At 43.1% G+C, this 27,906-nt stretch overlaps 1 protein-coding gene across 1 annotated transcript in view; it reads left to right on the top strand.

Annotated features, from left to right (window-relative positions):
• The window catches only part of BANP (BTG3 associated nuclear protein), a 310,059-nt gene that overhangs the window by 204,140 nt on the left and 78,013 nt on the right, over positions 1-27,906 (top strand). The window contains exon 12 of the transcript XR_010608684.1: positions 3,205-3,267. The gene's annotated coding sequence lies outside the window, so the exon portion shown is untranslated. The remainder of the gene's footprint in view (positions 1-3,204; positions 3,268-27,906) is intronic.

Below are 27,906 nucleotides of genomic sequence, written 5' to 3'. Positions count from 1 at the left end.
TGCCTCCATTCATCTCTCCGGAGACAGCAAATGGCTCACGCTGGACCTCAGATTCTTTTCCACCAAATATTGTCAGAACTAATACATGTCTCTGCGGACTGTTTGGGCAGAGAATGTGAAGTTCCTTCAATGCATCCAAGAGGAACCATGTCCTGAGTCCCAGTCCCAAAAAAACTGGGCTGAGAAACTTCATTTCCAGCCAGCAAAGATGGTCCTGCTTAAACCAAGTGCCACAGAAAACTTCCTGTGACTGGTTCCCATTTTAAATTATTATGGTGCAAACTTTGGATACGTGCATTTTACAGCAGAGATTGGAGTCCTGGTCTTGCGGTGGGACCTTAAATAAGCAGGTAGTCTTCGCCTGCAAAGAGAGAGCACCTTTCTTGTTGGAAGTCCTGTGTTGGAGCTGCTGCTACCAACGCATAGCATAATCTTTTCTTTCTTTTTCTTTCCCCTTTGAATAAGGGCAAAACCAGCCTTGTTTTTCCAACCGGCTTAAAATCACTTTTTGAGTGTAACTTTTGAGCCTTCGAGAGAGTATTGAGTTGCGAAAGGTGGTGGCTGCCAGTTCCTATATAAAAACACTGCATTAGTCAAAAATCCCTTTGGAAGCGCCACTGATTAATATATCAGTTCCTATGAGAGCATGCTGACCTAGATTTTGCTTTTGCTATTTAGGTGGAGACTTGACTACAATGTGGCTTTTATCTGTTCACAGAATGTATTTAGAGGATGTGGAGTCTACAGAGAGCTCTTATTTCCTTTTAAAACCATTGTGTTCAAACGTGCTACCATATGTGGTTTTGATTTGTTGTTTTTTAATCTGGCTGATCATTTTGGAGGGGTTTAGAACTCCATCAGCCACCTAAGAATGGTTGGGGAACCCATTAATATGCACGCATTTCATGGCACAACCTGATTATCAAACACCTGAGAGACACTGGAGGTAGGGGCTGTCGCAAGTATTTGCTGGGATGAGCAGTTTTTCCTTTTTAGTTTGAAGTTCAGGTGTGTTAAAAGTTTGATATTAACACTTGTAGGCAGGCATTTCTTATCTGGCTTATTTTTTGCTGGGGGAATATAACGCAATGTGAAAGGCGTTTATAAGGAATTTCTGGAATAGCGTTTTACAGGGTGGGAAAAGGAGGATGTCTGCAAAAGAGTGCAGTCTGTGAATCTGCAGCAAGCGCTCACTGGAAAGGAGCTAAGACTCGATGTGCTTTGCAGTTGTAACTCTTGCGATGCAGAATCCGAGTGCTTTCAGAGCATCAGAGGGGTTAGCTCCATAATGCTGCTGGCTGCCCCAACCTTAGCCTGAGATTAAATGTAAGGCAAGGACGTTACTGTGATCTTGGGGATTTGAGCAGGGGGGTCCCCAGTTGCTGGCTGCAGGAGGATTTCATTGGGATGACTCCCGTAATCTCTGTGGTTGTCATCTACCCTTCCCAAAAGGGCTCTCCTCCACGTCTGTGTCTTGGACAGCGTCTGGGGGAATGGAATTAAAATGGATGCTCTGCTCGCTGGGATTAGCCACAGCTCAGGTGTTGATCTGTGCGTGTGTACAGCTGGTAAGAACCCACCTTGCCACTGCCGGCCAAGGGATGTTAAGGAGGAGGAAATGGTTGCTTTAGTGTTCCTCACTGCAGCTCAATGAAAAGATTCTACTCTCTGCCTTTGATCTACCATTTGTACTCTCTCTGCCACTGAGACAGTGTATAAATTGTTTCTGTGAATAGCAATATTTACAATGAAGTCTTACTCATTTTGGGTGAAGGGCAGTCCAAGCACATTTCTGAAGTCTTGATTTCATTAGCACAGTGCTGCAGTTCATCAAACCCCATCAATATTTATCTTTTCAGCATTCTTTTTATGATTTCAAAACACTGGCTGTATTTTGACAGGACACTTCATGTTGTTTATTGTGCAACAGCTTTGCCATAGATACGCTGACAAAGAAATCTCCCATGGCCATGGTGAAGGGGGAGGCATGCTGTCTTCCAGACATGTTTATGGACCTGGAAAAAGCCGTCTTTGCATCAGCGCTCCCCGGGTGGGTGGGGAGCGAAGGCCAGTTGGGGATTCCCCCACAAATGCTGTGAGTCAAAAGGATTTGCAGCTCTGCCAACCCTGCACACTTAGAGATCGTGTGTCGGTTGCTAAAAATCGTAAGTTTCATAAGAAATCAATCAATGTAGGAGTATTTCAGCTTGCTTTCTAACAGCTGGGCTTCTGGGTAATATCAGCGCTTGTGTTCTGGATTTCTCTGTGACCGCAGTGGCTTGGGATTTATTCTTTTAATGGTAAAGCTGAAAGATTCAGAGCCACAGGAGCCTTTGGGTGTTGAGACTTTTAAGAGATGCATTAAGTGTTTGGAGACTTTTGTGGGTAAAACAATGCAAGCTGGCATAGGTGTCAGGGAGAAGTGATGCAGTGAGTGCATCTTGTCCTGGTGAGGACCAGCTCTTGCCCAGGGACTGGATACCCCCCAGGCAAGGTGGTCTCTTGTCTCTGCTCACGTTAGAGGCAAGACTAGACAGTCTCTTTCGAATGATAAGGACCTGACTTGGCTTTTAGCAGCAATGGCATTTAATCCTTGTTCTTGCTTCTCTAATGAAACTGCTTTGTTGTTAAGCCTCTTAACGCTTATGGAGGGCACTGTTAATGGCAATCAAAGCCACGTCGCTGAAGTTTTTAGGTGTTTGTTTAAATGTTTGGGGTGTTTTTTTAAATGCTGGGGTGATTAAAACAAAGTAAAAAGTGATCTTCCATAGAGGGTTTTGCAAAGCTCTGAAATGAACGGGATGTGTGGTTGTCACTAATGTTTGTACTACCAAGAAGCTGCCTGATGGACTTCACACTGACATGAAGGAACCAGCTGCTGAAGAAGCCTCTTCATGAAACTTTCACATAGGGTTTTTTAAGACTATTCCACATTTTTCTTCCAAGTGTTTTATTTGTCAGAACAAAGTATTTTTGGAGAATAAAAGAAGGCTGAATAATTATTATTATAAACCATAGTAACTGTTCCTTTACAGGACAGAAGAAAGTTCATGGTGTAAAGAAAAAACAAACCCAAGGTCTCTAACTCTTAATGAATAAGCATGCTTCATAAGTTAAATTATCTCTGTTTTGTTCAATTATGGAAATATTGATTTTAAATTTTGAAAAAGTATTAATTACATTCTTTTCTCTCTTTCCAAGCAGGATTACTGATCCAACACGCTGCTTCTGTCCTGTGTGATTTCATCTCCTGAGCACCTGCACCAGGTACCTCTCTTCTTTCATTGCATGTCTGTGCTATCTGCCCATACCATGCTGCTTCAGAAAGGTCTTCATGCTCTAATAGATACTGTGTTTGGACTTCAATCTTGCTTTCAGGAGATCAGGCTCCATATTTTGCCCCCCTCCTGCAGGCATCCCTGATTTTTAAATGGAAGAAGATGCTTCTGCTCATGGAAACTGAGGGGCAATGGAGCCCTTGGAAGTAGGGGCTGGATATTGTTGTTCAGAGTGAACCGAATCGCATGCAGAGGCTTTGCAAAACCGGGATCTTTAGTTCCAGTTGCTCCAGGAGCACGTGGTTAGGGCTGGATAAAGGATCACGGTGTCCCTGTGGATTTCGGTTGCGCGCTGCAAAAAGCAATTGTCTTCCCAGATGTTTCTTATCACAAATGTAGCATGTCAGGAGGAAAAGCCCCATGTGTGTCCTGAGATATCCCACACTTCTGAAGTGTCTGAAATACTCTTTGCAAACTGATCCCCAGTCTCTTTTCATCATGTTGAAGTTATGGCATGCTCTGATCACCGCAGAGCCCAAGGCAATGCTGAGTTCTGGCTATATGATTAAACTGCATGAAGTACTTCATTTATGTGATCGTTTTCATCTGTGTTCTTATTGGTATTTACTACTAGGTTACCTCTATTTCCGCTTGTAAATGAGTGTGCGGCTGCAAAAGTAGAGAGGGGAGAAGAAAGTGAGTCAAATTTGCCCTCTTGCCCTACACAGGGAAAATGATGTAGTGAATGGGCACCAAGCCATTCCTCATCACATGGTCGGGTTCGTCCTCCGTGAGTATATTTTCCATCTAGAATGCACTGATATGCTTTGCTGGTATTTTTCGACCATACTTCTTTGTTTATTCCCCAACCACTTTGGATGAGCAAAAATTGCGCTGGCAAGAACATTTGTGGGAAAGCAACATCACGTTGCATACTTGTGCGAGTAAATATTCACAAGAGAATCCACGTTGAGAGTGCTCGCACGACCGCTGGCGAATTCTCTTCCAATTACTCACCAAAGAGACTTGTTGAATGTTTATAGCTGTTTGGTGGGCAACTGGCAGACAAGTTGAAAGATGTGCAGTTTGTTTGAGCCTTTTGATTGTCAAGTCAGGGGTAGAAATGAAAGCATCTGGCCTAGGTTGACTAATTGAGTGGCACTGATAGTCTTGACTCACAGCAACTCATTTCTGTCTGTAGCAGTTCCAGTTTGTCTGTTCAGGCTATTCTTCAGAGCTAAAGCTGTAGAAATCTGTGGCAGAGGCACAGTCTGTTTATAGATTGTTATGACTTAAACTAAGAGCCGGATTTGCTGGATAAATGAACAGAGCATTATTTGACCAACATTAGGGAAATGTGAGGACTCTATTTACCTTTCAGCTTTTAGTGTTCTCAAAGCAATTACCAGTTAATGCCTGTGCTTCTGGAGAGCTGAATGATGTTTATCTCTTGGGAGCAGCATATTCTCTGCTGTGAGTGCCCTACGCTGATGGATGATTTTGTCCGCTTTTCTGCTTCTCTCTTTGCAAGGTATTGGAGAAAGCAGCTGTTGCCTTTGATACTTAGATTGGACTACACAACTGAGTAAGCTATTGCTACTTGATTGCTTGCTCTGTTTCCCTGTGAGTTTTCCTGTAGTGGAGGAGAAAGCACTAATAAACTATTCCAATTGTGGTTCTGTAGACAAACATAGGGTTTGGTGGATGCTTTCAAATGGGGTCAAGTGTCAAACAGAAATTGCTTCATTTTTAAGGATATGGCTGACAAAGGTAGCTGAAATAAAGTTGGATGTTTTTCTGAAGTGTAGGATGTGTATCTGAAGAAAGAAATTAGCATTTTACAGCATAAAGTGCACACCAAATGGACCAAGAATTGGCTCATACATCTGAAAAAATATAGCCATCATCAGGGAGCCCTCATGAAATAAGAGAAGTTGCTTGCTGGGCTTCATGGAGCTTGGCATGCTGTTATTCCATCGTCTCATCAGCAACCTGAAGTCATGATAAAATTATTGCTGATGAAGCTTTTGTACAGCTCACACTTTGGCTGGGAAGCGCATAGTGGTGACTAAAGGAGACCGTGCGGTCTGGAAGGCTTGCTAAGCTCAGCCCGTGTAAATAACACACACTTTGATGCAAATGTAGCTCTACACCTGGGAACAAGGCAGGCAAGCGGTGCTGGTGGCACTGCCGTCTGTGCTGCAGAAATAAATGCCTTTGCAAAGGGCAGAATAAGCTCCCACTGTGTCAGGCTGGCCAAAAAAGCCAGTGTGATGCTGTGCTGTGTGTGCAGGAGAGCCTGTGCTCCTTCACCAAGCCATATGGGTTTGGTCTTCTTTTCAAAAGGATGTCAACATACAGAAGTCAATGTGGAGAAGGGCTAGAAAAGTTATTTGAGAGCTGGGGAAAGCAAGATATTTAAAAGTCTTTAACTGACTGAATTTATGCAGGAGAAAAAAAATGAAGTGACTTGGTATTTATGCATTGGGTTCACTTTGAGAAAGAAAATTTTGGAAACAAAAGGAAAAGATATGGTGAGAATGCTGGCTGGAAACTGAACACCAACACACTCAAACTTAGATACAAAGCACGTGTTTCTGAGTATGAATGCCACAGAGGATTTACTGTCTCTTGGTGCCTGTCAGACCAAGCCTGCCTGCATGGGAGGGGAGCTTTTGCCAGGACCCAGCTGAAGCTTTAATTGTAGGGCTTTAGTTCTTTCTACAGCCGGGTGAGTGGATGAAATGTAATGGTTGGGGTGATGCAGGAGGTCAGGACAGATGATATCATGGTCCCTTCAGGACTCGAAGCTTTGTGAAGAAACAGATTTGAAAATCCTGCTGTATTCTAGTGGAAGGGGCTGGTGTTCCTTGATATGGAAAAGAGAGATTGAGATGCAATCACGATGATGTCCTTGTTGGCTGGAGCCTTGCAGCAGGCAGTGTTGGCTCAGACCACCTTGTCTCCTGTCTCCCTGGTGCATTCATCACAGAAGGTGGAGCACTTAAGTCTAATGCTCATTACCAGCTTCGGACGTTTCTTTCATGAAACATCAGAGAAAAGATTTAGACAAGAGGCTGGGCAAGTAAGACGGTGATTAGATATCTTTAGGTGTCTTTACAGAACAGATCTCAGCTTGAGGGCAGTTTTATGTATTGCTCCAGGAGCTCTGAAGCACAGGCAAACTGATTTTGTCAAGACAAGAGAAATTTGGAGTATACTTTTCCTTCCTTTCATATCTAATTTATCTTGAGGCATCTCCCCAGGTACCATTCTCTTTGTAGTGTTTTCAGTGTTCCATCAGAAGAGAGAGTTCTGATGAGGTAAAGAGCGATAGTAAATCCTCCACCCACCAAACCCATTTATTAACTGATCAAAAGAAATATTGTATTTTGGAAAAGGAGGTATTTTAGGTTTTGTGTAGAAAAACCAGGAAAAAAGTATTTTAGGTCAGATGTGTGACTTCTAGTGATTTCTTGTTCTAATCCAGTGCTGCACCACACTGTGGTGAAGCTGGGAGGCTGATACTGGTGATGCTCTGCTCCCTGGGGTCCCTGAAAATAGGTGATCATTTTGGTTTGCAGACTGCAATGTCCCTCTCTTGCCTTTCAAGTCAAATTCCACTTTGCTTCTATTGTCATGGAACTGAGTAAGGAAGCGTAATTATTTCTATTGTGTTAAACAGTTTCCAGATCAGAGGGAAGTACCTCTAAACAATAGGTAAAATAAAGTTATCCATCTGCAACCCTTTGGAATATGGACGAAGGATGTTCTGTATTTGCTGCTGCGATGTTATTACCTCTATAGCTCATGTGGCCTGGAGACAGCGGGCTCAAAGTCCATGACTCGTGATTAGGGGTTTTGGTGGTGTTCACTCTATTTTTCTGTTGTTGTTTGGCTGCAGCTGGAGAGGAAATACCTTAGTGTTGTCAGCTGAAATGTAAACAGAATGTCCATCATCAATCAGGAGTCATTGAGGTTCATCTGCTCTTGTGTTCTCTCATAACCATGGGAGAAGCAGATTAACGTGGAAAATACTGATGCGTGCATGTGGTTTTGTGCATTTAAAGCTAACCAGATGTTTGAAACATCTTTCTGAAATACAGATGATGATATAATGACTCCATAGTAATACAGAGCATTGGCAAGGGAGACATGAATATCCCTTACTGTGGCATGTAGAGATGAACTAGTGATTCGTAGGCTTGAATGAGTTCAGGAAGTTCATAGGCTACCTAAGGACAGAAGAGTTTTGTTCCAGGCGCGCACACTGCCCTTGGTAATACACAACAATGCTGGACCGAGAACATCTTCAGGTTATTTAATTTAAGAAGAACCTCCATTTGATCTTCAACTTGGCACTCACAGGATGCTTCTAATCCAGAGGCTTTATGCAACACTTACTCTGCTGGAAAGTCCCTGTAGTGGTACATGGGTCAGTGGAATGTGCTGTGGTCAGCGCGGCGAGGTTGGACTCCCAGCAAGCTGTGTTTGGGTGATGTGGTGCTCGTGTGGTCCTCTAGCACAAAGAGAGGAAAAAGCACAGGAAAACCAGACACGATGACCAGACTGATAACGGTTTTTGGCCACTCGCGTATAAGATTTTGAAGGCTATAATTAGAATGGGAGGGAAGTAAAATGGTCTGGGGTGCAGGTAATCTGATATGGAGGCAATGGTCCCGGTTCCTCAGTAGGAACATTATTGTCTTCAGGGAAGCTGTGCATACATTTCTCTTTATATTACATGAACAGATACCGATTTCCTGCCTTGCTTATGTTTCAAGGCTGTGCCTCTGTCTTAACCCCATTGCAGAAATTCATGGCAGCCTCAGGAATGTGGTGTCTGTCAACACGTGCTGCAAGAGAAATACAGAAGCCTAAACCCAGGTCCTGAGAGGAGGTGGATGGCTGTGTTTAAAATAATACCCTTTTGTGTTAATTTTGTTTGGGTGAGTTACAGGAGGAGGGAAGGAAGGTGATGATGAATGCTGTGCTTTTGTGCTCGGAGAACACGTCAGAAATGCAGCAGGTAACGAAAAGGTGTCAGTTGTCTGGGGACAAAAGCAAAACGTAGCCCACGTGGTCCACAGCAAGGTAAATGTGGAGTGATTTTGCTAAAATGAACAGACTTCAGCATTTAGTCTGGAGCAGCTACAGCTCTGTGAGCTTTCTCATGTTCATTACACCTGCTTGCTGGTTTGCTTTCTTGGCTAGAACTTTTTTGGCTGCTTCTGTCACTTCTGTTTCTTCTGCATCCACTTAGTAGTAGACCAAGGCACCTGAAATATTGGCACCTGTTTTCTGCCTAATGAACAAGTTGGAGGCACTAAGCTGTCACTTCAATTTCTAACCAGTTACTTATCATTGGATTTAATCAGAGTTTTTGGATCTGTTTGTCTAAACCTTAAATGATTTTTCCAGTCTGGGTTGGACCTGTAAGTCTTCAGAAGGTCTTTACGACATGTGTAGTCTGTCACCCCTGATTTCTCCAGTACAGATACCCAGCAAAAAGCTGTTGTCCTGTGTGGAGTCAGCTCCAGTCTCGTAATACCTGAAAAAAAGGGATAAAACTGATAATCATGGTAAGATAAATGCTTGATTTTCAGCAAACAAACGATAACACTGGTCACTGAAGTGAAGGATCTCCTGAGGTGTTTGAAGATGATGATTTAATTGGCAGGTTTGCTTCTCGCTACGCAGTTAACTCTCCAGAGAACGTCTAATTGCTTGGCTCTAGCACAACAATTTTCATCTGCAGCACATGATTAATTTGTGCTGCTTTATCCACTGCGCCTACTGCACAGTGCCCTCTCGTGTGCAGCACGAAGAGGAGCTGGAGGGAGAGACGCTTTCCGAACCAGATATGGCTTTTGGAGTGTCTGTACAAAATTCATGCTGATCCGCCACCACTTGTTGCTTTGCTCTTTTTTCCTCCTAGAGTTCTATGTGGCATGATGGTTGTAGAGGCTTTTGTGTACTGATATTTCAAAATAGGAGATGGATGAGCACTCTTTTTCTTCTTTGTTCAATACACTGAATTGATTTCTTTGGGAGGGGGGAGCGGGGGGAACCTAAAGGTTTCACCTATTCTCTTGACTTTTATGCTGTAGCTACCAATGATTCTAGTGACTTGCACACAGACAGCAGCAACTGTGGTCATGTGCCAGAAATTGGAGAGTAAGGTGTAGAACTCAATTTGAATATGGTCCCAAAAGAAAAGATTCAACATTAATATGTATATTACACATTGTGGGTTTCTTCGGTGTGATGTTTGTTTAGTTGGCTCTTTATTTATCCTCACTGCCACTGCAGTGGGACTGATTCAAATACAAAGTAAAGTTGAAGTCTCTGTTTTGCTGTGGATGCTACAGATGAGAGAAACCTGTGTGTTCGCTCCTGTGCATGATCTTCCTTCCAGTTCTGCCCTGTCACTATACAAAACCCCAATCATTTTGCTGGTTAGGCTCTATATAATAAACTGTAATCTCCAGATGGTAGCAGTGGTCCTTGTGTTCTTCTGTCTCCGTCTCTTACTGTGTTTTACTCATAGCTACTCTTTTAGTTAGCCAAGTTTCTCTCTTCTCTTTACAGGAACTTGTCTGAGTGAAGTTATCCAGTCTAAAGCTCTTAGGTGCTTTAGAGAGGTGGTCTTTTTATATATGGCTAGATATGAACAAATAAACGGACTTACAGACCTCTGTACTTTGGCTGTGTCATGCTGCAATGGGCAGAGCAGGAGAACCTATGGTGGGCATCAACTTGGGCTGGGGGTGCTACTTACTTTCTGAACACTTTTAGAAACAATTATTCTATGGGTAAGACTTAAACATTTTCTGAGTCTTCACCCTGCTTCTGCTGTGATTCCAAACTCTGTTTCTGTAGAAAGGGAGAGTGAAGTCTGTCCTTTTTTCTTTCTTATTATTTTTAATCGTGTTATGGGAATGTTTGTCTGGTTGGACATATTTAATCTCTCACTAGCTGGAGGAATGCATGTTAAATAAACATTGAGTTTGGGCACTTTCTAGAACTGGGTGTGTTTGCCTGAATTTTAGGAAGGGATGATGAAGGATTTATATTTCGCAGTTGGGTTCCCTTTGCACTTACTCCAACAGCTGAGATTCAGTGTTCAGATCCAGGATGCTGCCTTCAGCCAAGGGAAGTCAGAAGGGGAGGGGAATTGCATAAGCCAGGGACATTGTCAGTACTTGTGAGGTCTGCCATTTAGGATTTTGCTGTTGAGCTGTGAGTTGCAACTGATGGCGTTTCCCCGCAGTTGGTCCCCTTTTTGCTTCTCATGAGCTTCTTACATTAGTCAGTGCTCATGAGAATGTTGCTTCCAGAGTGGACCTTTTGATCAGTGGCTGGTAGCTCCTCTGCTCGTAACACCAGCTTAGTGAGAGAAACAGTGAAGACTTTTTTTGGCCAAGATAACTGCAACAATGGAAAGCACCGCTCAAAACACTGGCCTTTCATATAAGATCAGAATCCAAATTAACCTGGGGTAATTTGAAGAGTTGTCCCAAAGTGCAGCTGTGAGTACAGAGCTGGAACTCCAGCTGGCTCGTGGGTGTATGAGTCTGCATGTGTCAAGTGGCAAATGGGCCAGGAAAAGTTCAAAGGAGCAATGGTGCTGTGCCCCAAGATAATGACAAGACAATGAGAGGCTTCTTGTGCAGGGTGTTGGTTATGAAGGTAGGTTTGGAAATGTCTGCAAGGAAATTCTTCTATTCCTACTTGAGTCCAGGAAAAATTATTTTGCATACATATTTTTCACTTAAACAGGAAGATACTTGACTCTTACTCATGGAAACCAGGCAAGAAGATCCTGGATATTAGCTAACCATGCAGGTTGCAAGGGCAAGTACTGCACCTCTGATTCTTCTGGCTGTTACCTGACTACTAGAGCCTTTGTTCTCAGCTCGTTATTGAATCCAAAGCAGAAGGGCAGTACTAGTCCACTGTTCAGACCAGGGGTCTGTGTATGTTGAAAGTGCTGGAGGGATCTTCATGTGTAAGTAGTGTAGTTGAATGATGCCCTAGTGCCTATGCTGGGAGGCCAGGATTGGTCTGCGCTGGTCTGTCATGGTCCAGCAGCATGCAGGTGACTGCTGAGGGCTCAGAGCTCTAAATTTCCTGCCTGTCATGTATGTAACACCAATATTGTCTGCCTAATGTTATATTTGCATGCAAAGGCTGTAACAGCAGTTCCACATTCTTATAATCCTTCTGCCTGGATAAAAATCGAATCTTAACAAATGTGAGCAGAAGAGGACTGAAGACTTCTATTACAATATCTTTTTAATTATCAAGGTGGGGAATCACATTTTACAAACTACAATAAATTGAACTTTATTAGTGTGAAGACTTATTTAATAGTAGATTACACCAGACACTAACAAAATTCTTTTTCTTTAGGGTTTATTTGTCGTTGAACTCCAGAAAAATGAGCTGTGAATTGAACCAAAGGTTTACAGATATAATCCAAATGATGGTTCATGTTTATGGTTTAGATTAGCCTAGTTTAATTCCAGATTGTGAATACTTTTAACATCTGTGAAATCTAAACCAGGCAGTTATGCTTTATTAAGATCTAGCTTCTACTATTTTCAATAGGTAATTTGTGAAGTCGCAGATACTGAATTATGGCTGTTTGTTTTGGAAAGAGCTCCACTTATTTTTCCCTTGTCTGTACTCATTAGTAATCCTGGTGTTATGATAACTCAGGGCTTCTGTGGAGCCTGTTGCAGTAGGCAGATATGGCAAGAGGATGGCTTTGTCATCCTACTAAACTGGTCAAGCAGCCTAAGCTGGTAACTACTGGGTTACTGCATCTCTTGCTCAGGGCTTGGCTTATTGCCGATCCTTGTCCCATTCTCCTGATGAGCAGCAGCTCTGTCCTCTTCTCCCTTTTCTCTTGTGCTTTGTCCTTTGTCACACAGGCCATGGGTATATTGAGTGACTTAGGAAAAGTCTATTTCCAAGTTCATAGTTTTTTTCCTACTCTTCTGATGTTTGTTTTCGCATGTGGAAGTCCGTGAAGAATTCACGAGGTTTCATTTTCCCAGTGTGAAAGATACCACGGACTGGTGTGCTTGGGCTGAGATGTGGCAGAGTTGTGGATCTGAGAAGTTAGATATGACCATCTTCTCTGGTGAAAGGAGTGGAGACTACCTGGTGCCTAACAGAAGATGACAGTTTCTTATGTAGACCTCTCATGGGGCCTCGGTATGGCCTGAAATAAAAGACTGTCTCTTAAAAGCCATCTCTTAAAGAAAGCAGGAATAGAACCAAGTAAAAGTTTGGGACATGGCTTGAAATTGATTCTCAGAGGTTGTTCTTGCATAAATAAATTATCAGAGGTGCTTGAATAGATTTAGGGAACCTGGCATATTTTTCTTGTTAAATAAATGTGTTGAGGGTGGCTTGAATTAGGACAAAGCTCCTGATAATGGAAGGGTCTCTGTTTAGCAAATATAGCTCTAGTAGATGCTGATGTGTGGATGATGGAGACTGGGACTGTAGTTGACCACAGTTTGGAACTTGACTTGCTACTGATGAAAGAGCATAGAGTCAGTCTATTGCAAGCCTGGAAAACTGGACCAGGGCAACCCCTTCATGGGAAACAGCCAAAGGACTTTGTGTTCTTTTCGAATAACACTGAGGTTTGTAAAAGCTTTTAACAGCTTGTTCAGCTCTTCGTGATTAAAAGTCCTAAAGTCGCCTCTCAGATTTTGGTGTGGTGATGTCTTGCAAATAACTGATTTGTTCCCTGATTCTTCACAGTTCACAGTCACTGTGATGGTCAGTCCATACAAAAAGATTCTTGCAGTTCTGGATGCTGCTGTTGCAGGCAAAAACCTACGAGCAAGTGTATTTTGGGTATCAATGTGTGTCTGTTAAGAAGGTGCTGGTATTTGGGAGGGGGTCAATGTGCAATTCCCCCATCTTTCTCTGTGTATTTTGAAATGCAAAAGACAACAAACCTGAGCTCTGTAGTAAATGAATGGAAAGACTTAGGTTAAAGAGCCTTGCAGATACAGTGGGGTGCCAATATGGTCAGGTTTAGACTTCCATTTTAATTCAGTTCCCTGGGAAAACTTTGGAAAAGAAATCTAGTAAAACTATAAAGAATGGCAGACAGTTTCTGGCCCAATGGCTACAGCAAGCATACATGTTTAAGAGATTATTTTCATATGCATGTAGTCATCTTAAAATTCTGGAAGGGAACAGTTTGTCTGTGACTTGTAATAAATTATTCATCCTTTTTATTACCATAATAATCACTTTTTATGGTTACCCAAGTGAATGCTATTATGAAAGCACAGAAAAATCTATTAATTATTTTCCAGGATTTTATAGTATTTAATTTTTTTTTCCTAGAGTTTTCTCATTTTGTAGATTTTTGATGTTATCAGAAAGCAAAGCATTTATTCTTTTTCTGAGATAAAAGTCTCTAAGCACACTTATTTTGAGTATTGTGCAATAGCATTCTTATTTGTAGGGCTAGAAGAGCATGAGAACAACTTCACTAGGGTAAGTGCCAGTCTCTGCAATGATGGCTGGATGCCTCTTTTCAGCCTTTTGGTCCCAGAAGCATGATGGATTCTGGCTATGTTTCCATTAGCCTCATGTAGGTATGCAACTGATTTAGATAAAGATCTCAAACAAGGCTTGGGTTCTTAAAAATAAGAAACATTAACCTGTGCCAGGAACAAATGGAAATAGAGTGGAATGGAGGTTTTTTCCCATTCAGTGGGGGAGGTTCTTATGCTGTTTCATAGAAGCCTGCAGGGCCCAAACTTGTGCAAATCATAATGAATAGGCTGTATCAAACTCACAAAACCCCATTCCTAAACTGGTTATTTAGGGTACTGAATAACTGGACCCATTGGCAGACCTATAATGTGTTTGCTTATTTATTTATTTATTTATCTATTTATGCGTGTATGTGTGTGTTTATTTATTTATTTATTTGTTTGTTTATTTCAAAATAAGAAATTATTTAGTAGCTCCATCCTAGTGCCATTTCTTGCCATACCTCTGGGAAGCTGCTTTGCCCTCACAGCATGGAAAACATGATCTTGGTTATTGCACTGGGGTGCAAGTGGGATATGTAGTAGTTCTGGATTTGGACTTAAAAGCCTATGAAATGTCATTGAACTGGCATTTAGCTACTGGTCTTAGAGGCTAAGAGAGTGTGAAAAGAATGCATAAATCTTCTTGACTCTGTGTCATAGTTTTGGCAGGCTAAATCTCATTTAATGCAATCTTCACTGTTGCATGTAATGCTAATTTGGTCTATATCTAATGTGCAGTCCACTGAGTGCTGACTTTTGCAATGAAATGGGACTGAACACAGGGCAATCTCTGAATAATCAAGTAGTATCAACCTTGGACCTCTTTAATCCCTTAAAGTCAGATTGAATAAAACTTCTGGAGCTAGGAGCTTCTGTTCTATGTAAAAACAGTGCTTAAGAAAATCTGCTGCTTGTTTTGCACATGTGGGTCTCCCTGAAGTGAGTTTATTCGGTGTATGCACGCAGGTCTTGAATGACACCATACAGTTATGAGACGTTAGAGTGTGAAATGATAATATACACCCAGCGCAGCTGGGAGGTTGGATCTTGGTTCATCCTGTATCTCTGGTCTCCCTTGCTGCAAGCATGGGGTTTGACCCAATGTAAATCCAAGAGGTCACAGCTCAGCAGTATAGCTAAGCACATTCCTAGGTTATGGCATGAGTCTAACCTTGTTGTGTCCAGTGAGACCAGTCTCATGCTGAAACAACTTGCTGAACTGCAGCCTAAATACCTAAAGAAAAAATATTCTCCAAGAAACCTTTCCTTGGGAGCTTGTTTTATACTGCACATCAATTTAGCCTCTAAGTGTCGTAAGGGCTGGGAACTTGTCATCTTCTGGGGCTTGTGCAGAGCCAGATCACTGCTTAACACAGCCATAATCCTGTCATCTCTAGTTTAGATCATGAGCATTTCAAAGAGGGAGCTCCTCTTTCTTTTCTGTGTTAGCAGAGCACCAAGAGCCCTGTCAATGCTCAGTAAATCCAACAGCCTCTTGGGAGCTGGCCTTCCCAGTAAAGCGCTTTTCTGCTTTACAGATGAAGGAAGAACTGCAGTTTATAGTAAAAAGGGGAAGTGTGCAAGAACAATAAGTTAGCTTGTAGCATGTGGTGCAAGAAAGTAGTGCAGAAAAGCAATTGAAAAAGCTTTGCTCTGGTGACGTTTGAAAGATACTTTGGGGTAAGATTTGAAGACATGTGACTAACCATCTAGGTGAAGAAACCTGAAATTCCTTTTGATTTGGAGAAGGTGTAGAAGAGGAAAGCTCTTCTGCCAGGAGAGAGGATTGCAGCAGCAGGGGAAAGGAAGAACTGTAGGCAGGATATAGGGCAAAAAGAGGGAAGGATGGCCAAGACAGCAATTATGGAACGTGTCCAGAAAGGCTTGAAGAGGAATAACCCGGGAATGAGGTAGGAAACATAACCTTCCTACCCATGTTTCTCAGCTGCAATATTTTCACTTGTGATTGGTGCAAACTGGTGCAGAAAGCAGCATCCTGGCATGACGGTGACACATCTTTCAGTAGAAGCTCTGAGGGTTTTGCGAACTGCCAGCAAGTGACATGTTGAAATCTTGACACAGAGTGCTTATGATCTAGGCTAATTGTTGACTTGATGCCAGTCTGTTTGTGCATCCTTCCAAGAAATAATGTCATTCATGTTGGCACTGAAATGAGAGCTGCAGCCCATAACAGGCTTTCAAGAAAAAAAACAAGATTGATATTAAACTGTATATTGAAGAATTGAAGAAACAGCTTAGTTTGCAAGGAGCCAATGCCAACTGCATTTATCTATGGAGATTATTCTACCATTTTCAGGCACATGTAAACACGATTACCGGGACACTATTCTCTGTAGCACACCAACAAATGCAAGCACCATACATGGCACATCCCAAGTCAAATAACTTTCTTTTTTTTTTTCCAGGCTACTGATGACATCATATGCCAGAGTTCTAAAATGTTAATTTTAAATAATAATCAACACTTTGTTAAGAAATCTGTGGGCATCTGTCTAAAATGGAAGGAAGGTTTTCAGTAATATAGTGCATAGGTAAGCTTTGTTACAGCAAATCTTTCAGTATGTTTAGAGGTCTGCTTGTGTTACACAACACGTGTGCAGATACACAATTTCTGCCTTTATCAATGCTCCTTCTTCTATAAATGATTGATCACTACCTTTTCTCCTGATGTGCTCTAACTTTGTAAAGATTGACCTTCCTATATGTGTGTTGAGCCCGGATTTCCGTTAGCTGATTAATAACACCTAATGAGCTGGTCCAAAGTGGCCAGGTTTTTGGTTTCATGCATATACTCAAGAGATCTGGAGTTCTTCCTTAAGAGGAAAGCACAATTTCAAAATGGTTCCAGTACATCTGCATTCACAACATATTGCTGGTGAATGTGCCTTCCTGTAGTCCAGGACTTTGCTTCTGAAAAGCTGATAATGGAAAAGTACTGAGTACATGCAGAGTCTCCTTCCCATGGAGTTTAATCCCTTCCTCTTTCACACCCAGCAAATCTTGGGTAAGTGCACTGTATGTTATTTTATGATGCTTCTAACTGGGCCTTCTTGGTCCCAGCTTCATCAGTAGACCAGCAGGACTGGAAGATGCAGTAGCCTTTTGGCCATCTGATTTCAGTACTGGCTTATTTTCAACTTTGACGTGGCAGTGTAAGTGAGCACTGCTTGGGTGCTAGGACAAAGCTGAAAGAAGTTAATAAGAGGCGAATTCTTTACTGACAAATGCCAAGTAAGCCACAGCAGAAGAAATTGTTGGAGCTGCCTCTACAATTTTTCTGTTCTAAGTTTTATTATATTAATCGGGAAGAAGTACTTAAACTTCTTTGTGGTTGTTCAGTGTAGCCTTTGGCACCATACACAACAGTGGTCAAAGAAAGCAAACAGAAGTGTTAAGAGGCATACAAAACACATGGAAAAATATCTTGCCATTATATAAATCGGCTGAATGCCTGTTGCTGAAATCTTGTCTTCATTCTAGTGAATTCATCTCATAAAGAACAGAGCAAAATAAGACAGAATTTGGAGGCAGGAGAAATGAAAAGAGTTGGCATTTTAATATTTTGGAGCTGTTTCCCTATAGGGAATTCTGAAGTCATTGGAAGAAGCATAAAGCAAGGAGATAAGTTGACTTAAATGTTCTTTCTGAGAATATGAAACAGAAAAGATGCTCAGTTAAACTGAAAAATCAGCACACTGTATTGACATATGTTGGGTACCCCAGAGAATCACACTGTGACCATGAGCTCCACAGGTTGCCACTGAGGTAAGAGTTAAACAAGACTCCAAAAACCCAACAAAAACCCCCTCCAAAACCAACAACAAAAACTCCACCACAACCCAACACCAACCACCTCACCCCCCAAATCCCACAACTAAACAAACACCCGAATATTTAAGAGTAAAAACACTAATGCAATTGGAATCTAACAAATCAAATGAGCCAAGAGCTTTATAAAGGAGCATATGTGGTTTAGGGTTTTTTGTTTATTGTCACAACTTGGAGGAATTTCTTCCTCTTCACATGGTGACCAGAGGCAGAGATGCTTCTTGTGCGTAGGTGAAGGCAGTACAAGAGAGATGGTGGTAACTCTGGCATATCCTAGGAGTTTCAGGAAAAAATACTTTTACCTTTTATTTCTTCTGTGAACCAGGAGTTTGAGTGAACTTGGTGCTTCTGGGGTGAAGAATCCCGTAAGCCATGGGTTCTCGATGCAACCTCCTCTCTCTACCCTCCAAGGAGCATGCTGCATCTTATCTGTCCCCTCTTACCCATTCTTCTACTTCCATCATCTTTCATCTGCCCTTAATTAACTTTTCCCATTCTGCTGAGTGTACGTACTCTTAGATTAACCAAGAGGGAGTGCAGAGTTCCCAGAGAATTGAAAATCAATTTCTCTGTCTTCATCTACCTGTCAAGGATTGAGTGCCAAGGCTGGAATTTGTTCTCCAATAGCTGATGGTATCGCCTCCACCTAAATCACCTTTCTAGTGCTGCTTAAGATGTATTAGCCTTAGCACCCTGGCTGTGATTCAGTTCAAGTACAAAGCATTTGGTGAAAGAGGGAAGCAGTGTCTGTTATTTGTTGGAGCAGAGGGGCTGAAGTCAATGCCGACTTCTCCATGTGTGGCAGAAACATGGTCATGGAGTGAGAGGAGACATCAAACAGTCAAACGTCCTGGGTCCCCATCACAACAGCTAAGCCCTGGTGTGTTTGAAAAGGATTGATCACCAGGGTCCTTGAGTTAGACTTGTTCTGCTACTGATCTGTGTGATCTATGGGAACAAGGAGCAGGGGGTGTCTGTTTCTACATCTAATCACTTGCAGGCATGTGATTACAACATTTAATGATCGTGGACCAGGTCAGTTTTTAATTAGCTGAGCCACATGATAGGCTTTTGCAGTGCCAGCAAACTCTTTCCTTATTGATGTCTAGCCTGATGTTACAAAACAGCAGCTGTGCCAGTGAAATGCTAGGTTTATGGGTTAAATCATGTTGTGTAGCAGATTGTATTTCCCAATCCCAAGCTGTTTTGGTCTGATCTGGATGGGACACGGTGGGTCTAAATTTCAGCGTTCAGCAAGGCTCTCTTTTTGTTCAATGTGTTGTGTAGCATGCAATAAATAGGAAAAAATAAAGCTCCCAAATGCTTAGGAAGATAGAAACAGAGATCCATGGCTGTTACAAAGACTCACATGATACTGTAGTCCAGTGGAATCAAATCCTACTGGTGACTGAATCACATGTTTTTGTACAAGTAACAACCAATAACACCCCTTTCCCCCTCAGAAGGACTAAATAGAGCCTTGAGAAACTCCAACCAGTGAGGATTGGCATCAGACCGTGACTTTTCCACAAGCCCTGTGTAATGGCCAGTACAAAGCTGTGCTGTTCCAGGAGCAGATGGCAGAGCAGGCTGCACTCTTCTGAGCCAGTCAGCTTCTCCCTTTCCTATTCCCTGCAAGGAGAGACGTATCCTGTGCTGGCTTTACGCATCACTTCACATCTATCATTTTGCATTGGAAAGGGCAAACGTATTACTTTGGTTTTCCTGGCCCACAAGTGGATGATAACAGCCCCCCATTTCCCTCCCTGCTGTGCAGTGGGGGTGGGAGAGAGTCTCTCAGTGATTAGATGGGCTACGACCCTTCCAACTTAAATGCTCTGATTTGTTTTCCTAAATGTACATCTCAACACTCACGCACTGTACACATGCTGTGCTCTTGACCCCTGTTGCACGCTAACTATAAAAGTTTTCCATTTATTTCCTGGAGGTCTGGTGATTTCAAACAATGCTGACCCTTTGAGCCATCTAGGTCTGGAGTGTATTTAAGTACCGAAGTATAGCCAAGTTTGTACACACTGAGGTCTCTCAAAAACGTGCACGTGAGCAAATCTTTCCTTATCGTACTCTTCTGCTGAGCCAAGGAAGAAGTCCCTGGTGATGCTGAGCTTCAAGCCAGGGCACATTATGGGGAGGGTTTAATTTCCCCTGAAAGTCTGGTGCTGATCACTGGTGAAATGGGGGCTTCTGAACAGTTGTGCTGTTGATGGTTCATAAATTTATCAAATTTTGGGCTCAAAGACCACTAGTCTTTTCTTTTTCTTTTGTTTCCCCCTGCAACGTAAGCTGTTGAATTATGGTTCTTCAGTTGTTAGACTTTATATGCTATTTTCTTCACTTCCATAATTGGGTTTAGCCTAGTTCATTTATGCCTTGCTTCCTGCCAGCCTGGAAGCTCATTTGATTAAAACCTGAGCCATCATCATGTTGCCTGACCCTGAACTTGGGCACTTCCCTGCCCTAAAGAGGAAGGGAGGAATGTAGTTACTGACATTCACTGTTAGCATTTCAAAGGAGATGTGCTAAACAAGGAAGCTCTACATTGCTCTCTTCAGTTAGTTAGCTGACCTGCAACCTTATGCTTCTCAGGACACAAGATGTAAAGTAAGAAAACATGCTTGTATATGAAAGTTTATCCCATATCTCTGTTAATTTAATACGTGGGGATTTTTCCACAGAAGCTTTTACGCAGAACTGAGTTACAGTGCCTAAGACTCAGTAGCTGACTTGAGGTTTAAGACTGTGCTTTATGATCCTGAAGTTAAGCAAAGTTTTGTCCTCTGAGACTGACCTGGAATTGAAATTGTTAGGGAATTTGTTGGAGAGAAGAAAGTGGACATGGGGACTGTAGATTTGCCTCTCAGTTTTCCCGTGTTATCACCTATTTACTCTCACCTGAGAGGTGCCCACAGTGCTGTGCAATGATAAAAGCTAGGTCAGTGGTCTAGCTAGGTACCACAAGCAGTTCGGCTGCATTAGCTGTACTAAGTAGCAGAGCTAATTAGCTGATAAGGAGCTCTGTTTTAATGCAACCTGTTGCCTCCAGTGCTCCAATTTAGCCCAGTGTGTGGCACCTTGTGCTAGGTGCCATCACCACGTTGGTGGCCATGATAAAGACCTGAGGAAGGGCTGCTCAGTTGTATAAGGTCCTTTTTTTCTCACTGTTTACTTCCTGAAGGTTTGATTTCCTGCCCTTACTATTCAGTTGTTCTCCTGGATAAGAAGAACCTGCTCAATAGCATGCTTTGGGAATGTGGTTTTGCAGAAACATTGTATGTGGCTCTATGCAGGGCAGAGTTCTCACTTCCATCCCACTTAGCATCAGACTGTCTGCAGTCAGTGAGATGCCAAGAGGTGGGCATCTCCAGATCTTGATTTCAGTCCAAGATCTGAGTCTAATTTTATTTTTTTGTAGATATCTATCTATGATAGAGTTGTACAAGGGTAAGAGGACTCTTAATTATAGCTGTTCTTGTGAGTTGTATGTGTGGACCTCTCCCTTATTCTGGAGGTGTGTTTATCTATTTCACTGAGCATGGTGTGATAATGGATAGGAGTCTATAGCTGCAGATGTTTTCCCAAAGGCAGCTTTTGAAAAGCACAGTGTGTGTGCGAGCATGTACATTGGTATGTGCTGGTGATTGTACAGACTGTGTGGCAGATAAATAACAAAAGATGTGTGGTCAGATAGCTGGTTGCATGCCCGTGCAGTTAAATTTTTAGAAAGCCATCTATTCTGGGCTTACCTCCCAGTGACATTGGCACAGTCACTTGCAGAAGTCATCAGCTTATTGTGTATTTGCTTTTGCTTGTGGGGATGAATGAGGAGCACAATTTGGGAGAAATTCCAGGGGTTATTTTTTTCCTGGGACACTTGGGTTTAACATTTGATGTTAATGGCTGTTCTGCTACAGGGTTCAGTGCTTCTGCGAAGAGATTTCAGTGAAGTGTTAAATTCAGATAGATGTATGAAACAAGATATGGCTCCCGTAGGAAGGCTTCCTTGTTTCTGGACAATGCCAATGACTTTCATGAGGTTGTTTTCTTTTCACCATTCTGCCTTCTTTTTCTTATCGCTACTGGCTTTGTATGTGAATTCCCAACAACAGGCGAAGGCTTGGGAGCTCCAATCCCGGTCATATCTATTCCAAGTGTTTTTGAACGTGCCAGTCAAGAAGGCACTGTAGCGTAGCACCATATGAAATATTTTGAGTGTCCTGCTGTAGGTCTTGCCTTTATAAACAAAAACCATTCCAGAAGTTTTGCAAGGATTGATCGGATCAGGATGTATTCATTAGCAGGGAGGGCTGGCTGAGATATAGCAGTTGTAACTCACCCTCAATGTGAAATGGGAATGGGAATCTGCTGTTTTCTGTGTGTGGCAACAAGGGAAGAAGGGCCCGAAAATAAGAACAGACTTACTGATTTGAGATGTGCTTCCAGAATAAAGTGTTATGTGCTACAGACGTGATTTGGGATGTTCTAATGGTAGGCTACCTTGACCTTAGTCTTGGATAAAGAACACACCCAACTCTCATGTGTGCAAGAACAGGGTGTAAAGTGAGATGGAACATTTCACTTGACCTGAAATGAAGATTTTCTCACTTGTTTTTGGTTTTCTTCACCCCGGACTTGGCTACTTCTTTGCAGAAATCTCAAGATTTTAGGTTTGTTTTCCCCTGATCTGGGATAAAACCATGGTGGTTCTGAGATGGACCTTACCTTTCTGCAGTGCTGAACTTCTGCTTGGATCCAGCTTCGGCAGAGCAGACCGCAGCTGGCTGTTGCCGGCGCCGATGGGAAGTTTACAAGGGTTTGCAGCTGCACCCATTCAGACGGCTGCACAGAGTCTGTTCCAGAAGTCTCTGTTTTTAGCTCCAGGGGTGGATGCTACAAATTATGAGTAGCTTTTGTATTATGGTTACACCAAGGAATGCTGACTGTGAACTCAGCTCCTTCAGTGGTGGGTATGCTGTATGTCTCTCGGCATCCAAGGCCTTGGAGTCCAAATGCTGTAGGATCCCTTTGAGTGCCTACACTACTTAGACAAAGCAGGGGCATGAGTGTGTTAAGGTGTGATGTGAGTAGCTATACCTGAAAAGGCTTGTCTGAAGTTATGTTGCTGGGTAGGTGTTAGAAGAGCTTTGTCCGAGGGTGATCTTTCCATTGCCCTCATTGGGATCAGACCCCGAGCCTCTCTGAGAGCAGCTCACCCGCTTTATGCAACTGGAATCCCGCTCTGGTTTCTTGGTGTAATGTCGACACACCCTCTTTTATTAATGCAAGACCCTTGGGGAAAGGAGAAGTTGATGGGGTGGGGACCCCTTGGTTTAGCTGCGCCAGTTCCACACCCACTCTTCAGCTGGTCTGCTTGCGATCATCGTTCTAGGGAGCAGCGGACCAGGTCAATTACTCCGTAACAGCTCCATCTATGACTCTTCAGTCATGCAGCTGTATCAGAATTACAACGAAAACAACCTCAGTTATCCTAGTTGGACGTGAAAGCAGACGTGTGTTCCATGAGAAGCGGTGATGCCAGAACGTGGAGGTCAATGTTGTTCAGTGTTTTTTGGCAAAAGAAAAACCCATCGTATGGAAGCCAGTGCCTGGGGAATCTACATGGAGTGGCGAGATGAGCTCTGTGCACAACTGGAGATAATGGTACTTGGGGAGGTGATTGAGCCAGGGAATATTGGAGAGCAGCTCTGAGTGGCTGCCAGCAATCTCCCCAAGCCCAGTGGCCACCCTTCTTCATGATGAAGTCATTAGAAGCAACAAAACCATTTATCCAGGAAGCCAACCTGCCTCCAGAAGGCCTGAGACAATAATGAGTTTCTGGTACCTTTGGGGTCATGTCATTAGCAGGTATTTGTCTTCTTGGCCATCTGTGAATGCGGATGTTGGTGATACTGCCTCATTCCCACTCTGATCAGCTCAAAGTTGTCAGGTTTCCTTTTGCTGTATTCCAGAAAAAGGCTTTCAGCTCTTCCTCCCTGGAGAATGAGGTGCTTAGTGCTGTCAGCAACACATGAGCAGTCCCTGAAGTAACAGACCCGCATCCAAGGGGATGTAGGCAATGTGTTAGCACATATGGAAAAATCCCCCAGAGCTTCCAATTTACACCGGGATTATTAAAAACAAAAAGTAGAGAAAGTTTTGTTCATGAAACTGTGGAAAACACACTGATAATATCTTTTCAGGGCTATTTCCAACCTCCCACATGAAAAGATGATTTCAAAGTACCAAGTTCTGGGTCTGGGTTTGCAGTTTTCAAGACTTTGGGGACTTGGAGCTGCAGAGGATTCTGTTGCAAAGAGGCTAGATGGTAGGAGTAACCAAATCTGCAGCAGCAGGAGGGACCTTGAAGCTGATGGAGATGAGGCACCAGCACAAGTTGGAGCTGGTCCTCTACTGGCAAAGAATGAAGTTGAGTATCCAGGTGACAGTCAGAGCCCCTTCACAATAGTCTGTAATGTGGGTTTGATGAGTTTTGCATTTTGCTCTAAAAAAAAAAGAAAGTTCTGCAGCTTTTCATCGTCACTCTCAAAAACTGGATCCATTCTGAAGAGCAACAATACATGGAAAATGGAATATTTTGCTTATTAAAGTAACTTGGAGTTCCAGCTTTGAGGTTGGCAACCAAACCTCAGAGAGGCTAAGGAGCTGGAGAGCTCGCTGTTCCCCCCTTCCAAAAGAAACCTCAGTGTGTGCCAGCACTTTTATTTATAATGTTAAAATAAGTTGAGTACGTTAAAAGGTATTATTGAGGGAGCAGGGCTTAAAATATATCATTTTTATGTTATTAGGCTGCTCTAAGTGAGGTGTCCTACTGCAGGCAGATAATCTGTCCCCTTGCCTAGATTCCACACTGGAACTTACTGGAAGCTTTTCACCACAAGAATCTAAGCAAACTGATTATTTTCAAGAAAAGAAAAGGGAGATTGAGGAAAATAATAGTGAAAGACATAACCTCAAACCACGGTGGAGAAATTTCCTGACAGCCGTGCGATGTCTCATGACCACCTGATCTCTCCTTCCTTATATTAGGGGTTTTAGCAGATGCCCATAGGGGAGCTCAGCTGGCTTGGAAGGGTTTGGGGTGGGCTGCACCTGGAGCCGGGGCTGGCTGCCCCCCTTCCTTCATTCCACACTCTCTTTTTTCTCTTAGCTAGAGGAAAAGCAAGGGAAATCCTGAAGGAATGCAGACGTTTTAAGAACATCAAATAATCGCGTTGACCTTTGCAGACTGTTCCATCATGTTCACGTCCTGCGGTCTGAGCTGCGACATGAGGAAGCTCTGCTGTCTGGGAAAGGACGCTGGGGTACTAAAGGTGTTGCAATGGAAGCCAGAATAGGCAGCCAGATACTGGGAGGAGGAGAGAGTGAAGATGTACTTACCGCATCCTGTCCACAGGGGTGCTGAGCCTATTCCATGTCAAAGAAAGATCTCTCTGTCCAGATGAATTCCCTGCAGCGAGGAATTTCCAAGGGCTAATTTCTCACCGTGAAGTGCACATGCTTATTCAATAAGCACTGGGGTTGCGTGCATGCATGAGCCCAGAATGACAGCTCCCCTCTCCTGCGTATGAGGGTGATGTACATAAGATGCGTGTGCAATGCAAGAACACGTGTGTGGATATGGACACACATGTGGAGGCTATTACACTGCTGTAATGCCAAGTAGCTGAACTTGTCTGCAGCTCCTGTTGGAAAGGTGGCCCAAGGCTGTGACACATAAGTAGATGTAGGAAAGAAAATGCCCTCCTTGGGGATGGAGGGGAGGATGATGGGCCATATTTGCCTCTACAGGGGAGTGTAGAAGTCTGAATATAGCCATGTTCAGAAGTATCATGATACTTGCATGAATCTGGCAGGAACAGACCAAGAGTGAAAAGTACTAATTTGGCCAGAAAGGATTTAAGCTGTAGACAAATGGAGCCCACGAAATTTCAGAGATGAGCAAAATGAGATGCGAATTTTTGTTGTTCAGGGGTGACGTTGTTTGCCTGAGTATTTTAAAAGGAGGGCTGGGGCAGGGGGAGTAGTGATAGAGGTAGTGAGAAGGGGTCTGGAGAGGTGGTTCTGGTTTTGATCTGCTTCTGGTGCAGGCTTATCCAACTGTCTCCAGACGTTCCACATAGCTGAATCCCTTATGAGTAAGCATAAGTTTGAGTGGTTTTAGCCAAAAAGGGCTTTCCATATGAATGTTATAAGTTTAAGAAGAAAACTCTGTCAACTTTAGCTCTGAATCTTGGTTAGATGCTCTCAGGGTCTGTACAAGTTCAAGACTGGAGGGGAAAACTGATAGGGAGATGGAGTGCTAAAACTTCCTATGAAGGCTCTTTGGATGATCTCTGTATTATTAAAAGTGTTACTTAGTGCTATCACGGAAGTGCCTGGAGGCCATGGCTGGGATCTGTCATGCTGAGTGTGGTGCCTAGGCAGAACAAGAAACAGAGTGTAAGCAGAGCAAAGTGCAAATAAGGTGAAGGAGAGCTACAGTGCGAGAAGGGAGGCAAGGGCAGGGGAGGAGGAGGAGGCAAAATCACCAAAGAAAGCACAGCATGGCTCTGGATATCCAGCACCATGTTTCTCCAGTCGCCAGGACTTATAGCTCTGATGTCCTGTAAGAGCTGCAGCTGTAGAAAAGGCACATCCTTATGGCTCGTCTTGACTCAATCCCATCTGGTGCCTGTAGCTTCCAATATCAAATATTCCCAACACCCAACAAATGTTTTGGTCTTGGGGAATATGAAAACAAAACATTGCTGGCAGTGCTCTGATGTTTTAAGTGAAATAGGAAGTGATGGTTTGTAGTTGTAAATATGGCCTGGGGAAATTTTCGGTCCGCTTCTGTATGTGGCTGTCAAGGGAAGTCATGAACATAAACTAAGAAGAGAAGAGGAATCTATCCATTAAAATCTGTCTGTTTGCAAGGGGCTTGTGTTCTGGCAGAAAGGATTCTTTGAGCTTTTCCTCTCTTGAACCACATCGTGCCTCCCTTTGATGCTTTCAGCTGCTGCAGTTTGTCTACAGCAGCCAACAGCTATGAAGAGGATGCTGCAGGTGGGCAAACCCACTGGCTGCAAACAGGCTGGGTGTCTCTGCTGAAGGGTGAACAGGCCTTAGAAAGTGGATTTATGTCTCCTTGGTGGAGGAGACACGTGCATGGTTTGGTTCTTCAGATGTGCATGTGGCCGCTGCCAGCTCAGGCAAAGGGGAACGTTGTGCTGGCTCTGGTCAGTGCACTGAGAGGATGTGGCCACTTGGCACATGCCTTCTCCACTAGGCAGTGTTGAAGGCACATGTGGTGGTTCTCTGTCTGGGCAGCAGTGCTTGGGTAGTCCTAAAGCTTCAGATAGCCAAGCAAACAGAAAGCAGCCAGCTTCTCCATCAGGATCCCATGTGTTGGAGCAAGCATTGCCAGGGATGTGGGTGAGTTAGGATGGTTGACCTCTCAAAAGCAATGGCTTTTACAGAGCTGCCAGAAATGAGAAGGTGGCCTTTATATAAAGTCTGGGATTATATCTGGGACTGCTCCTTCCCACAGAATTAAATGATCACAGCTATAGGTGATGCTTGCTACTGGAGCTGGCCTAGTCCAGCTTTGAAAGGTTTGTGGAAGGTCTTTGTTGCACTTGCTAAAGCTGCAGGTTGCTCAAAGCCCCATCCAATCTGGCCAGAGCTTTGGCTTGAGCTGTTTCCCATAAAATACTGGAGTGGACAAAGGATTTATTTATTTCTAAGTGTTTGGGAAATCAGAATACCTCTGTGCCTCCAGCACATGTGTCAGCAGCAGTAACAGTCCCCATGGTTAGACACATGATAGCCACTGCTAATGCACGCACCAGCCTGTATCCCAGCTAGGTGCAAGGGTCAGTGCACGCAAAGAGTGAGAGGAATGATGACTGTGTTTTGAGAAAGCGGTCCGGCACATGGTCATCCTTATCATTCTGACACATTTTTATATAAAAACTAATTATTTTTTGCTTTTTTTCTCCCTTCCCACACTAGTAACATCAGGACAAACAAGCCAGCTGTGCTGGGGCTGCCTCCAACAGCTCTGGTAACACAGACTACAGGTCACAGGGATTGCTGCATTATAAATAGTTCATAATTAGCTGGCAGTGTGGATTTTAATTTTTTTAAATATTTTACAGCTCTGAAATTGTTTTAATGATATT

Source organism: Lathamus discolor, chromosome Z (genome assembly GCF_037157495.1).
Source record: "Lathamus discolor isolate bLatDis1 chromosome Z, bLatDis1.hap1, whole genome shotgun sequence".
Lineage (NCBI taxonomy): Eukaryota > Metazoa > Chordata > Aves > Psittaciformes > Psittacidae > Lathamus > Lathamus discolor.
Note: the sequence above shows the minus strand (reverse complement) of the source record. Positions and strands in the feature narration are given on the sequence as shown.